Consider the following 14,935-nt stretch of genomic DNA (forward strand, 5'->3'; position numbering starts at 1 on the left):
TGCTCTGGGATTTTTAAGAAGATGCTAGGTTTGCATTGGACTGTATTATTTAATCATTGCAGTTATCATTATCTTGGTCATTAAACTAAAAAACATCTGCAGTGTTTCTCAAATAATGTTCATCAAAATTTAAGGGTAAATATTATTAATAATTATGGCAACCTGGAAAGTGTAATTTAACCATAAATAAAAAGGAAAACATAATATGAAATCCCATATTGATTCACTAACAAAAAATAAACTAACAAACTGCATTTACAACTAAGATATCTAAGGCCAGATTCTGCATTTTTTCCACACTCCAAACTCCTCAGGAATGCAAGATCCAGACACTAGAGTACTTCTTTAGGAGTAAAACCAGAGATTTAGGGCAATATGTCAGGTAGTGCTTTTGATATGGATCTCACATTAAGTTGACCTTTACTGGTGAAAAGAAGCATTACCTTCAACCAGCTGCTAAGCCTGCTTTGACCTGTCACAAGTCCCAAGGCTATGCAGGTGCAATATACTGTTTTCGTCCTTGTCTGCAGCAATTCTCACAATCAATGTAATCTACTTGCATATTGCCAGCAGTGAGGGAGGCCATGTTATTAAGAGGTAAGAGTGAAGAACTGAGAGGTAGGAGCATCCTGGTTGAGCCACTGAAGGAATGTGTGACCTTGGGTAAGTTGCTTGGCCTCCTTTTAATGTCAGCCAGCTCAGCTGAGTGCTGGGTAAAATGCCCCCTTTGAAAACTAGGGATGCACCATCTGAACTGAAGTTTACTGAATAAATAGATTGAGGGGGACAAAAAAAATCTTTTTAAAAGGTATTTGAAAAATGCTGTTAATGAGGCCAGTCAGGGGTCTGGCTGGTAATGTATAAACGTAACACGTTTCAGAGGAAGAGTGGTAAAAATATGCTGAAACTGCTGAAAAGAACTATCACAGAGTCAGATGCACTTGGTACTTCACTGATATCATACCCCCTTAGAGAAGAGTACATTTAATATGGGACTATCTTGGAAAATGCTTAAAACATGGCACGGTGCTTTTGTTTATTTTTGAAGTTTGTAAAGTCAAGCTGTTTTTGGAAACAGAGTTGCAAGAAAGTATTAAAATTGTTGGATGCAGTGGCACAGTTAATTAACAAATAATAATTGCCACTGGCTGGTGATTGACTGCCAATATTTTTACATGGGACTCCCACCAAAAATGTGCCCTTTTAGCCCATGCTCAACTCAGAAGTGCAAAGACTATGGGTGAGGGACTGGAGAATCTATTTATGTCTCATTTACAGTGAAATCCACCCCAGTGCAAAGAGCCAGAAAAAAAAATTCCTTCAGTCTTACAGTTCCTTTGTACTCCCTAAATCCCATGTAAACTCTGAACATAGGGTTTACAGGGGACTCAAGCAACGCATAGTCTTTGTGCTAGCTCTTTGCACTGTAAATAAAACAGTCTCACTTCAGTATTACAAAAGGGGAATTCAACATCATTCAAACAAACAAACATATTAAGTGCACTTGCTGAAAATATACTTTTCTCTTGAACAATGTGCTGAATGTACTGGCAGAACAGCACAGGGCTCACCTCTTGTCATTTGAAAGGGGGTTTAAAACTCTTGTAGAGAGTCCCATCATAACTTTCCCAGAAAATAATTTTTGAAAGTACCCGACCCTTGACAAAACTTTGTCCATTTCAAAGGTCAAAAATTTCCCCTTCCTCATTAGTGTTTTATGAGCCATAGGGATAAGTTATCACTGGCAGGGAAGATATAGCAGTATACAGGGAAAGTATGCCTTCCTCTGAGGCAGGGAAATCATCCCAAACCACATTTCAGTTTGGCCATAGAATTTTAACAAGGGCTTCCTCTGAGATCTGCAAGCCCCTTCTGAGATATCAGAGTTCTAGCCAAGCTCGACCAAGACTAGGCACCAAATCCTACAGTGAAATCAACATAGGTATATCAGTTTATACCAGATTAGGATTTGGTCCAAGGAGGCATCCATTTAGGTTGTGATATAAATAATTTATTACATTGGACTAGTAATAACTAGGGGAGGGGGACTAAGGGCTCATTTAGGACAGAACAGAAATGAATTTTGAAAGATGCCAAATGACTAGATATCTTTACCAACATTTGGAGAGAGGCCTTTTCTGAACTATATCCTAGAAAGCAGCTTTAAAAACCATCTAACACAAAGGTTCTCAAACTTCTTCCCAGCATGCGGACCACATCGTATTAAACAATTGCTTTGTTGATCATCTCCTCCTCCCATCCATGGCCATGTGACATCCCTGTGGGAACTAAATCAAATGTTTACATGACATGTGATATTTGGCAAGTATATAGGAAATGTAAATGAGTTAATACAGAAAGTGGACGTGTGTATAGGTGAAGCTGGAAATGAGAACAGCGAGCACAAATGTGATGGGCCTTTTCTCCACGGACCAGCATTGTTCCATGGAACAAAGTTGGGAGTTAGCTGATCTAAAGGTAATAGCAGTTTACTGTGAACATGGCATCTAAGTACGGAAAGAATAAACAGTACTGAAAGATGATGTGTTTAAAAAAATGAGTGCTTAGTAGCTAAGATGCTAATACTTATGGAAAAAAGGTATATTTAATTAAACCACAAGAGATGGTGCAGTGTGTTATTTTTCAGCCTATAATTTTTGAATTAATGTTATATAAACAGTGTGGCACGAAACAGAAAATAAGGTATCCTTTTTTCCAAAGGAACTGCCCCTCATTAATCAACAGGGTGTCAAGACTTACCAGCTACATTCAGAAGCCCATATGTTAAGTTCCGCTGTCTACGTTCAATAGCACTTAAGTGGGTAATGCTAATTGTAAACAGGAGGATCCTACTGTAAAATTATAAATTGTAGGATCCTTCCGCAGTGACTCATTTGACCCAGCAAAGAACAATTAATGTTTGCTTTCCCTAGGAATGAGTGCTGCAAAAATAAAGAGCCAGAGCCTCAGCTGGCACAAATCAGCACAGCTGCATTGACTTCAGTGGAATTGCATCCATTTACACCATACCACATCGACTACTTTTCAGTGTCAGGACCAATCCTACACACTTCTATCATGTTTGAAAGCAGCTATGCCCAAGTGACCATGGCTGCAGATCTGGATTTGATTTTTTGGTAGCACTCTTTTGAATGCTTCAAAATATTTGATTCTTCTCATGATTGTGCTTTTCTACAGTTAAGCGTTAAGTTACTTTGTTGATTTTCTAGTGCTGCAGCAAAAAATTTGGCAGCCCTTTTGGTTCCTTCTCAATTTACTAGCACTGTGTCCTCATCAGCAATATTTGGAGGGACCCAGTCACAAACTAACTGCTGTAGGCTCCATTAATTCTTTCTTCCAGAAGTTAACTGCTATTCTAGAGCTCTAGAAGACAAAAGCCAAGCATGCATTTTACCTTAGCTAGGGGCTGCGCTGCTATTTTTAAAAAAAATCTGAGAGATGGAGTAATGGCCCTTCCCACATCGACTTACAACAATATGAAGGTCAAAATTTGGTCCTAAACAGTAAATATATAACAACATTAAAGAACAGCATAAAGAAGATGGCAATATTTGCCAGCCATTACCACACAGTTAGCAGAAATATCTCCCCTTCTTAGTACCGAAGGAAACTGAGGTGATCTCAGAAAGCCCTGCCTGGTAATTGCTAGCAAATGTTGATTTCTTTAATGGTAAAAGAATGCTAGTAACAGCGTACTGTCCATAGTACTGTGTGGGCAATCTGTGCATTCAGGGAGACCACTATAGTTTAATTGAAGCTAACAGACTTTCTCTGGATTGTCATTTTCTTACTAAGTGCAGAATTTGGCATATTTACTTTAGAAGTATTGACAAAAAGGTCTGATTCTGCAGGCAGACAAAAAACTGCCATTGAAGCTGCTATTGGAAATTCCAGATGAAAAATTTCCAGATGGTTTCTCATAGTACCAGTTGGTACTGGAATTCTGGAATTATAGAATTCTGGAACACAGCAAAGAGTATATTGATCTACTGGTTCTTAAGGTTACTGGTCCTGCAGCAAAAATAAAGAGAGGCTAGCAGCAGACACCAACAGACCCCAGACGAAGAGCTCTAATGGTGACTGCATGGCTCATGAGCTTGCATAGCTTCTAACTGCATGTTAACTCTTGCTTCTCTGTTTTTATTCTTTGAAAATAATTTGAATATCCCTGTTTGAAGGATTGTGACTAAAAGTAGGTTTTGAAAAGGATTCAGTGAAGAACAGTGGTGCTGGATATAGCATCAGAGAGAAAGGAACAAAGAGCCTGAACATGAAAATGATGGGTGACCAGTGATAAGATGTAGACAATGAGGGACTGGAGCCTTGAAAACAAAGGATGAAGAGTCCCACAATTATGTTTTCAGAAGAGGGAAGTAGCATAGGCCATCATCCCTTACAGTAATTTGCAAGGAGTACTTTCCCTGAGGCAGAGTAGCTAGTTGTTGTTTTGTTGATAAAATTGCAGCTAATCTAAGCAAGTCTTCCTAAATCGGTATGTACATGTTTGCCTTCTGCAACAACCATAGAAATTCACTATTAAATGAAAAGGTTCAGTGAACAACCATGTGAGCCTAAACTGTGAACTGCCTTAAATCTCTTATATCTAGGTGAGGATTGTTGTCCAGGTTTTATCTGGGGGGAAATGGGGGGTGGGAAAAACAAACAGGACGAACTACTCCATCCCTAAGACTTTTTTAGAAGCTGATATTTAACCTGATTCTAAGGGAACATCTGTGTTCTGTCTGCCACCAATTTAAGTAAATGGGATTTTTGCTTAAGTAAAGAGTGAAGCAGCAGACTGAAATTCCCATGTAGTTACCAACCTGCATGACAAATCTAACACAAGATTAAAACTATTTTGAGATACCTACTACTATGAGTCCAGTGAAATGACACAGAAGAAAACAAAGGAACTGTGTTTTATTTCCTAGTTGTAGTTTCCTCCAAGTGCAATTCAAAACTGATTAAAATTATGAAATCTTTTTATTGACAGGGTTAATAATAACATTCAAATGGTGCTGCAGTGTTTCAGATACTCAATAATGAAAATGCAAGTGCTCACTTCTCTAAGCCTTTTGTGCCCCTTTCCCTCGCTAAACCCATATAATTGTTTTTTTGGCTAATTTCTGAGGCTGTTTAATAATACTTCCTGCTAGACATCTCATGCAAACTCAGCAAGAGGAAGCATCCTGAGTAACAGAAAAGACTTCTGCTCATTTTAAAGCTCAAATTCATACTTTCCTGAACAAAAGAGATCCCTGCTGTTTGAGTTTGGCAACTGCCAGGCCAACTGCATTGGGGAAGATTGGATTAGGAGGGACAGCTTACTGTGCGGTAAAGTCTCCACTCTCCAGCAGGATTTTTATGTAAATTCCATTTCAGTTCATGAATTTGGAGATAATGAAATGGATACAAAACACTCCAAGGTTTCCAAGTCAGCAAAATAATGAACAGGCACAGGCAGAAAGCTGATTTAATACATTTTTTTAACATTTGGTCCCTTGTATGAATAGGATTGATAATAGTACAGTGTATCTCCCTCACATGGAGTTTGCTTTAATACCTCTGTCTAAAAGCTCATGGCTCAAGAGGATGTGAGTGACGTGTGAACATCAGCTATCAAGAGTTTTTCACAGTTTAAACGCCAGTAAGCTGTATCTTTTGCCACATGCTAGTTTGAAGAAATGGTATCAACACTCGCCAAAGATATCACCAGATCTTCATGGAAAAAATGATACATTAATTCAACAGCTTAATGTTAGTGTCTGGTAAATATACCACTGTAATTAACCAGCTTCATATGAGAAGGGTATAGATTTGTAATTTTTCAGGCCAGAAGGTGCCATTAAGATCATTCTAGTCCAGGGGTTCCCAAACTTGGTTTGCAGCTTGTTCAGGCTAAGCCCCTGTCAGGCCACGAGACACTTTGTTTACCTGAGCGTCCACAGGTATGGCTGCTCGCAGCTCCCAGTGGCCACAGTTTGCTGTTCCCAGCCAATGGGAGCTGTGGGAAGTGGTGGCCTGGCCTGCGCTGCTTCCCGCAGCTCCCATTGGCTGGGAACAGCAAACCGTGGCCACTGGGAGTTGCAAGCAGCCATACCTGCGGACGCTCAGGTAAACAAAGCGTCTTGCAGCCTGACAGGGGCTTACCCTGAACAAGCCATGAACCAAGTTTGGGAACCCCGTTCTAGTCTGACCTTCTGTATAACACAGGACATAGAATCTCACCCACTAATAATTGTCAACTGCTGGAAATGGCCCACCTTGATTATCACTACAAAAGGTTCCCCACCCCCGCCCTGCTCTCCTACTGGTAATAGCTCACTTACGTGATCACTCTGGTTATGTATGGTAACACCCATTGTTTCATGTTCTCTGTGTATATAAATTTCCCCACTGTATTTTCCACTGAATGCATCTGATGAAGTGAGCTGTAGCTCATGAAACCTTATGCTCAAATAAATTTGTTAGTCTCTAAGGTGCCACAAGTACTCCTTTTCTTTTTGCGAATACAGACTAACACGGCTGCTACTCTGAAACCTGAATGAGCCCAGAAATTTGTGGCAGAAATTTGAGAATGGATGAATCTCTTGATATTTCTACATACTTCCGGGCGTCCCCCACTGATTGCTAAGTTTTTTGATTTACAAAGGATTATTTTTAAAGATAAATACTCTCATGATATCTGATCCTACTTCCCTTCCATTTAAGTTGATGGCAGAACTCCATGAATGAAACCCTGGATCCATGAAAGTCAAAGGCAAACTTCCCCATTTAGTCCAGTAGAGCTAGGATTTCACCCCAAGTTCAGTGGAAGCAGGACCAGCCATCAGCTCTAGTTTTAGAAAGATCCCTTCTTTCTTATAGGTTTCAGAGTAACAGCTGTGTTAGTCTGTATTCGCAAAAAGAAAAGGAGTACTTGTGGCACCTTAGAGACTAACCAATTTATTTGAGCATAAGCTTTCGTGAGCTACATCCGATGAAGTGAGCTGTAGCTCATAAAAGCTTATGCTCAAATAAATTGGTTAGTCGCTAAGGTGCCACAAGTACTCCTTTTCTTTTTTCTTATAGGTGACATTCACCCTTTGCAGAGGGTCAGTACAAAGCCTGCATACAGCTTAAGTCCTGATTAAGCCCTTGTGTTAGCTGTCTTCCCAGGGGTGAATCTGACCCATAATGAACCATAGCCTTGGTTTCACTTATAAGCCAGTTGAAGTCAATGGGAGTCATGTATGGCAATGAAATTAAAGACAACCTGTACTGTTAAAATCCATGGTGCCCTCAGTCTGCAAGTTCAACTTCCAATAATATTAACTATGGTTCACTGTTTAGATAGAGGACAGTATCGGGCCTTAAGGGCTAACAATACTGTAATATACCAATTATCTAAGCTACAGAAGTAGAAAGATTAACAAAAAGTTCAGAAGTGAAATGAGTTACACAAGAATATGTATATCTAAAATATTCAGAAACTCCAGTGACCCATTATGTTAGGTGAGTTTTCCCCTAGCAAACAGGGCTTTATTTATTTCTCTAAGGCTAACCTCTATAGAATATTCACTGTTGAGTTCCCTTTAAATACATATAATGAAAATATGAAATCAGCTAATGTTCCGCCTGGCAGCCAAATATCAAAAGAAAAAGGCCAGGTTCTGACCAACAAAGGAGTTTGTTTCAGGTGCCCATGTGGCTCCTAAGGTTCATTATGATAGTGTATAAGGTTGCAAGGTGAATTTATGAATGAGAGTTTAAAGTTCTTTTGTTTAGTGAGGAAAAACATTAGAAAGCTCAGCTGGTAAAATCTGGACCACAGCTATTCCTATTGTTTAGACCTCAGGCTTGCTTAACATACTTTGTTCAAAGCCAGTTCCATTTTCTATCAATTAAGAATAAATGTAATATACTTCTTTAAAGCAAACAAGCAAAAAAAACCCAAAACATTTATGAACAAATGGGATTTGTATTTTTCTCTTTGTGGGGGACCTGTTTGATTTTAACCAGACACATTTTTATTCTGCAAGAACATTTGACTAAATTTCTTAATCCACAAAAAAACTGGATGTAAGAAGGAACAGCAAGCAGCAGTACAGCAGGAAAACAAGATAGGATCCAGTTCTGCTGCCTTTATTCACATTAAGTTGTACCCTACTCTGCAAGTAGTCCCATTAAAGTTACTACTTTGGTATGAATACATATACTGAGTAGTATGTTACTCTGTGAGTAGTCCCACAGTAGACTGTGAAACCCATACAATGGTGAACAGTTAATCACATGAGTAGTCCCACTGATTCCCACGAGAGTACTTGAGAAGTAGGGAACTACTCAGCATGAGTGAGGCTAAAATCAGAATCAGTCTCAATAGGAGTAAGGGTGGCTGAATGAAGTCCTTAGAAAGTAGCCAGGTCACCTAACTTTATACTCAGATGCAATGAACAGCATTCACAAATGAATAAAGGTACAATAAGCTAAAAACTGGGATGGGAATAAAATCATTTATTAACAAAACGTGGAAAAGGGTGAGAAAAGTAATGATAAGAGATTATTATTTTATTAGAAAAAATACAATCATTCCCAGGATTTACTGGAATATAAAGGTTAAAATTAAAAAATGCATCTGAATTGGCACTTAGGAAATGATCAGAGTGGAGTAGCTCTTTGTCATAAAGGTATAAAACTGTCTACAGCTGGTCATTGTTTCAGTGTTACTTCAGAACAACACAACCCTCCTGCAATATACTTCTCAAATATTCTCTTGTCTTCCCTCAGTGAGTGATTTATAACATTTCACAACAAGGCAAGTATCACATCCATTAAATGTTAATACTGAGTTATACTTTTTGAAATCTTCCTTATCCCCTTTATAGTGTTGCGACTGACTTGTATTTTGGAATAAGGAAAGCACATTTTTGCTCTATTATCAATTATTTATTCAGCACTAATCTCTTTGGAGCTCAGCTGGACACACTGCAAAATTCTGTGGAATTTCTTCCATCCGCACTGCATTCTGCAAATATTTTGGGGAAACTGGTATTGGAAAGCAGGTATTTTTCTGGATTGGACTAGAATTCTCGGCATCTTGCAGGATCCAGTCCACAAACCCTCTCCATGCTAATCTGTAGCCATATGTGGGTGCTTGGCAGGTGGATATACACACAACCACAGATTCACGGGCAATGTCCCTGTCTGCAAAACACCCCTGCATGCTACTGGACCTTGAGCCCATATGAAGCACAGATTTGTAGCATGCAGGAGATGCGGACTTTCTGCGTGTGCTGAGTCCTGTAATAGAACCTCACTCATCCTGTTGCCTTTAGCGTAATACATGCCTGTGCTGTTATGGGGCAGGCTTAAGGCCTAAATGTTTTCAGGACAGTTATCCCTGAATTCATAAAACTAAGCAATAATTCTATAAAGCATCAGTAACTTGTATCTTTAACGCACTACAATCTAAGTAGTACACTCAATGCCCTCTGTAAGTAATGCATATAAAGTCTATAGCCAGCTCTGCAACCTGATATAGCCATTATATTTCAAATATGAAAAGAAGCCTCCTCGAAATAAACAATACGAAAGAGAAGACACAGAAAGCACCATCCCTACACGTACGTTAGATAATAGAAAGCATTCCTCTACGTGTACTTGAGGAAATTAACAACATTCCCACATATTCATTCAAGGCAATGAACATGCGGTGCTGGATGCATATATGCGTTAGGGAAACAAACTTGCTTTAAATAATCAAAATACACAAAGGAACATTTTTCTATGTGATTGAAAATAACCCTAACAAACGTGAATGTTTTGCAAATGAATAATATACTTAAAAAAAACAAAACCAACCAACCAACGCCTCCCACTCCCCAGCAAATAAGCACACACATAGCAGAAGTTCATATATAGGCTTCTCTTATTGTACATGGATGTATATAAAAATAATTGTTATGAATAAGTGTATCCAATCTTTTTCTTTGAATTCTGACTATAGTTCACGGAGATCAAGAGGACATCAAAATGATTAAAGGAATTCCATAAAAGGAGATGCTAAAAACTCTGGACTATTTAGCCTGGAAAGGAGAAGGATAACAACAAATGTGTCTGCTATGTATAAATTAATGAAAGATAAAGATAGGGCCTCTTGGGTTCTCCTTGTACATGTTTTATGAGTAAAAGAACTCTCAATGAAATTAAGTAGCAACAACTTTAACACCTAACACTATTTTATTACCAACTTATAATAAATCAGTGAAACTCTCTGCCTCAGGAAACTGTTGAGGCAAATTTCTTAAAAACATGATTAGACACATATGAAGAAGAACAATATCTATGGATACATACAAGCTGGATAAAATTACTGTGGCTATCTCAGGCCATAATCTGACAACCAGTTGAGGCCAGAAAGAAATAACCCCCAAAGTATAGTATTACACAGGTTATGGTTAGGCAGGAAACAGAGCTATATACATTTTAAAGTATCTAACATTGTCCATTATCACACCAGTCTAGATGGGCTATGTTTTGTTATGGCAATTCCTATGTTCAGGCACGTCCTTTATTATCAAATTAAATTTGTTTCCAGGCTGCTTTTTCTAATTGAAAAGAGTGACAACATGTGATAACAACTGGCACATAAAAGAGTGAACTCTAAAATACAAGATTAAGTTGCTATTGTCGTAAATAAATATGTAAAGGTAAAATCCTGCCAAAATGCTTTTGACACCCCTACGTTCATCATTTTGTTTAAATTGGTTGCTAAGAGGGGGCAACAAGGTATATCACCAACGACTCTGACAGACTTATATTTTGTGCTTATTATTTTAGAAAGCAGAACCATCTGAATTCTGTTTGCTAACTATGGTATAATATAAATTAGCTTGCAGGCATTGTGTGTGCTATATTCTGCTTAGTCCCAATGTATTAATGAGTAAATGCAAGTATTTGAACAATCAGCATTTCAGCATTTGCATGCAAACTCTCATGCTGTGTAATTATACACAGAGCTGGCACTCAAATTAATTAAAGCTGATTTCTCTGTGACTGCAAACTGGTCATATCCCCAGACTTGCCATAGTATGAAGTCATCACCCTATATTCAACATGACATTTTATGTCCCTAGCATTCTTAGCAATGCTAATATGCAACAACTGTAAATTAGGCAATATTTTAGAGCGTAGCTGACAATGGCTGGTTGGTTGAGGTTCTCTCACACACCCCCACCTCCTGCTTTCCACAGAAAAGTAAGAAACCAGTTATTTCCATTGTGTTTGCTTTGTAATTATCTCAGCTAACAATGTAAACAAATTACTTACATTGTTTCAACGGATACGCATCCATGTTTGATTAGTGGTTACAGAAAACTTGTAAAACACAAAAAAGCATCACACTACCACCAACAAAAAGTGTTTGATGCTAACATACAATTAGTATTTGCAATTTCAATGTTAATTAAAAAACCCTCTCATTCCCTCCTTTTCTCTTTCTCATTGAAATAGCTTTATTTTATTTTTAAAGGCAGTGCAATTGAAGAATAGGGAGTTGGGGAGGCAGAGAAAAGGGATTGCTGTTAGATCTGATTAAGATTTCAGGAATCCTCATCAAATAGAGTGGAATTGGAGTAGAGGCAGTTCTTTACAGTACAGATCCATAAAGGCTGATTTCTGGGGCAGCAGCAAGTCCCCAGCTCTTTCACAATAAATTAATCTGCTCTTGTTTCACAATTTCATTGAAAGAAGTCCTTTCTCATACAGTTCTTTTGTAAAGATGTCCTCTGAGAAATTAAGATATTATTATGATCTTTTATCTCGCAAATATGTCTCCAATCTGAACTTATAAGACCACTGGAAACAGAAGAATAATATAATCAAGTCCCTTAGTATTCTGTGGTTGAAAAATTTCCCATGGAATTTTTCATCTGCTGTAGTGCTAACATATTGCTAGAGAATTTATTAGTTTATATCCCCAGTGCCATAGGCTGCCCTTGATCCACAGTGGAACTCCCTGAGTTCCTCCTGTTCATGTCAATGGATTTACCATAGTAGTTTAAAGCAACCGCTTTAGGGCTTGATCCAGTTTCCCCACTGACATCAGTGATAACACTCCCAAATAGGATCAGGACCCAGGGCCGGTGCAAGGATGTTTTGCACCTAGGCAAAACTTCCACCTTGCACACCCCCCTCTGACCTGAAGCGCCCCCCTGTAGCAGCTCCCCGCCACCTCCCCTCCCGCCCTGAAGTGCCCCCCCCTGCGGCAGCTCCCCACCCCTCCCTCCGCCCTGAGGCTCCCCGCCGCCCCCTCGGGGAGCCATGCGGCAACTCCCCTCAGCCCGGGGAGCCGTGCGCTAACTCCCCACCCCAGCTCACCTCTGCTCCGCCTCCTCCCCGAGCACGCCGCCACTTCTCCGCCTCCCAGGCTTGCAGTGCCAATCAGCTGTTTGGCACGCAAGCCTGGGAGGGAGAGAAGCAGAGGGGGCGGCGTGCTCAGAGGAGGAGGCGGAGCAGAGGTGAGCTGGGGCGGGGAGCAGTTCCCCTGTGCGCCACCCACCCCTGTTACTTGCTGCAGGCGGCCCTCCCTGCACCCGTCTGCCCCAGCTCACCTCCGCTACACCGCCTCCCCCGGAGCGCGCTTTTGGCCGCCCCCAACCACTTGGCGCCCTACGCGGCCGCCTAGTTCGCCTAGTGGTTGCACCAGCCCTGTCAGGACCATAGTCCTGGCAGCAGCCAATATCAAATGCTCCAGGGCAAGACACAAAAGAATTCCAACCAACCTAGGCAATTATGCAATGCGGTCTAGTAGCAGGAAATGGCTTTCTGACCCCTACAATGATCACTGTATGCCTCAGAGCATCAGATCTCATTGATAACATGGTGGCAGAAATCTCATTGCTAAGGCAAAGGTACAGGGAGTATATGGTCTTTAATGCTTGCCTCTAATGCAAAATGATGTTAAAGAGTCTAGTTATAGAACTGTTATTTTTGTCTTGCATTAGTTCTGGCCTCTACGGCCAATACTCAGGGGTGCTTATTTACTTTTATTTGACAAATATATCATTTTAGATATGGCAGAAATGACGGTAGTTTCTAGTTCCATTGCCTTCTCTGGAGTTACTCCTGATTTACACTGGTGTACATAAAATCAGAACTCAGGCCTTATGTATGTTAGTTGCAAGAATAACTATTTTCATCATTGTAGCAGATCTGACTCCTATTTACATAGCAGGTGCTGAAATATTACAGTTATCCAAAGACAAAACTTTCCCTGACTTCAGAGGAAGCAGGATTGGGACTTATTGCTACTGACAATCAATCCTGGGTTCAGTCCTATCAGGTGAAGAGTGCTCTCAACTTCCATTCCAGGATCAGGCCTTATCACAGTTCTGATTCAGGAATGTAAGCTCTGAAATGGGTTGGGTAGTTCTGGCACCATTTTTTAATTTAATTATTTTTTTTTTAAATCAGAGCCAGAAGTTTCTCTCAGGAGTAAGAAAGAAATGCTACAAAATATCAGAAATGTGGGAGAACCCAGGTAGATTTATTAGGGGTTAACAGAACTGAAATCACCAGAAATGTTGGAGAGTGGAAGCAGTCTCTAGGAAATGTTTGCAGAATCAAACTTAATAGAAAATATTTTTTTTATAAAAAAATATTTAAAAATGTCTATGTCCATGTATTCTTTGCTATAAAACATACCAGCGGCCCTCATCCTGCATTTCCTGAGTATCAAAACACCTAGTAACTTCAAGGAATGGGAATACAATGATCCCTGCTTCATTTGTACCTGCTTCTAAAAGTTAGCTTTCCTTTCAGCTGTGTCATGTATTCACTTAGGCTTTGTCTACACCACAGGCAGGCAAACTATGGCCCACGGGCCACATCCAGCCTGCGGGACCCTCCTGCCTGGCCCCTGAGCTCCTGGCCCTGGAGGCTAGCCCCCGGCCCCTCCCCTGCTGTTCCCCCTCCCCCACAGCCTCAGCTCACTGTGCCTCCGGTGCAAAGACCTGGGTGTGGGGGTGGGGGGTGGGGGGCTGCAAGCTCTTGCCGGGCAGTGCAGCTGTAGAGCTGTGGCCTGGCCCTGTGCTGCGTGGAGGCATGGCTGGCTCCAGCTGGGCGGCATGGCTGTAGTGCCGCCAGCCCCTGGTGCTCCGGACAGCACAGTAAGGAGGCAGGGAGCAGAGGGGGTTGGATAGAGGGCAGGGGAGTTTGGGGAGGTGGTCAGGGGGCGGGGGTGTGGATAGGGGTCAGGGCGGTCAGAGGGCAGGGAACAGGGGTTTGAATGGGGGCAGGGGTTCCGGGGGGGCAGTCAGAAAGGAGGGGGGGTTGGATGGGGTGGCAGGGGGCAGTTAGAGGCGGGGTTCCAGGGGCAGTCAGGGAGAAGGGGTGGTTGCATGGGGAAGGGGTCCTGGGATGGCAGTCAGGAAGGAGAGGGGGCATTGGATGGGGTGGCAGGGGGCAGTCAGGGGCGGGAGGTCCGGGGTGGTCAGGGGACAGGGAGCAGGGGGAGGTGGATGGGGCAGGAGTCCCGGGGGGACTGCCAGGGGGCGAGAAGCGGGGGGCGAGATGTGGGGGGGGGTCGGATGGGGGGGCAGGCCATGCCTGGCTGTTTGGGGAGGCACTGCCTCCCCTAACCGGCCCTCCATACAATTTCGGAAACCCGATGTGGCTCTCAGGCCAAAAAGTTTGCCCGCCCCTGGTCTACACTGTTGTTATTCAGGGGTGTGAAGAAAACACCTCCCCAAACGACAACAGACCTCTGAGAGATAAGAGTTAAGCCACCTGAAAGCAGCCCTGTTCATTTCACCTGAGTTCCACAGGCCTGTCAGCATCAAGTGATGGATTCCAATACTTCTTAAAGAGAAGCCAGCATTCCACCCCAGATATTGCTGTATTTCTGAAGTAGGTGGGCAGTTTGTAAAATTCATAA

The sequence above is a fragment of the Lepidochelys kempii genome, chromosome 8 (genome assembly GCF_965140285.1).
Source record: "Lepidochelys kempii isolate rLepKem1 chromosome 8, rLepKem1.hap1, whole genome shotgun sequence".
Lineage (NCBI taxonomy): Eukaryota > Metazoa > Chordata > Testudines > Cheloniidae > Lepidochelys > Lepidochelys kempii.